Here is a 1,437-nt window from a genome sequence, read left to right as displayed (position 1 = left end):
TGAAACAATTGTATAGTACTAAATAAACGGAACATTATCCATTATATAAAATCAAATTCAAAATACCTGCGTCTACAATTTAGAGATTATCAATTCAATTTAATTCAATTCAACTCAATTTAGAACATGTGCGTCAATTCAATTCAATTCAATTCAATTCAATTCATAATAAACCGAACATGATATTAAGGTGAAACAATTGTATAGTACTAAATGAACAGAACATTATCCATTATATAAAATCAAATTCAAAATAGCTTTCTGCATAATGAACCGAACACGTTATTAAGGTAAAATAATTGTATAGTACTAAATGAACGGAACATTATCCATTATATAAAATCAAATTCAAAACAGGTTTCTGCATAATGAACCGATCACGTTATTGAGGTGAAACAATTGTATAGTACAAAATGAACGGAACATTATCTATTATACAAAATCAACTTCAAAACACATGTGTCTACAATTTAGAGATTATCAATTCAATTCATAACACCTACGTCCGTTGAATTCAATTCAATTCAATTTAACAATTGTATTCAATTCAATTCGATTGAAAAAATAATATATTAGCAAAATATTGGTGATGGCGATAACGAAAGAGGAGAAGAATAAGAAGAAGAGGAGGGGGAGGAGAAGCAGAAAAAGAAACTGCGTGCGCGAAGAAAAAGGAAGAGGAGGAAAAGGAAGAGGCATGCTTGAATTTGAAAGAAGAGGACGTATACGTATATTTGAAAGAAGAAATGCGTGTAATAATGCTATTTTAATGAGAGTAATTTTTATAAGTGTTAGACCTACTTGGATAAACTTAAGTGAAAAAATACTTAGATGTGCAGCAATCTTGTTGATTTTATTATTTGTATTTGATTTAAACATGTTAAACATAACTTTTCCATTTTTTTCATTTAAATAGGAAAAGTAAAATAATTTTGAAAAAGTCAATTAGTTATAACTCAAATGATATAGTCTTTCCATACTCATCTAAGAGATTGCGGGTTCGAGTCTTTTTATCTTTGGTAAAAAAAAATCTTGAATAAGTGAGTGCTAAGAAAATATATTCATTGATGGGTTTTTTGGGCAAATATATTTGCTTTGTATTCAAACAATCAATTTTTAAGAATATTTTTAGATCAACTATATAAAACAAATGGAATTGATTCTAAAAGAAAAAAAAAAGGTTTTAACCTTTTTAAAATAAATTTAAATGAAATAAATTTTGATCAAAATCAATTTTCATTTTTTTTAAAAATTGAAATAGGGCGTAAGGCCCAACCAAATAAAACTAAACAATTAAATGAAAGAGGGAAATTTAGGTGAGTCATAAAAAAGGAATAAAAGTTTGAGGAATATAAAAATGAGTCAATTATTGCATAAATTTGGAAAAAGGTTTACTAAACATACGATGTGTTAAATCCAAAACCTATATAATTATTT

Source organism: Arachis ipaensis, chromosome B03 (assembly GCF_000816755.2).
Source record: "Arachis ipaensis cultivar K30076 chromosome B03, Araip1.1, whole genome shotgun sequence".
In the NCBI taxonomy this organism is placed as follows: Eukaryota; Viridiplantae; Streptophyta; class Magnoliopsida; order Fabales; family Fabaceae; genus Arachis; species Arachis ipaensis.
Note: the sequence above shows the minus strand (reverse complement) of the source record.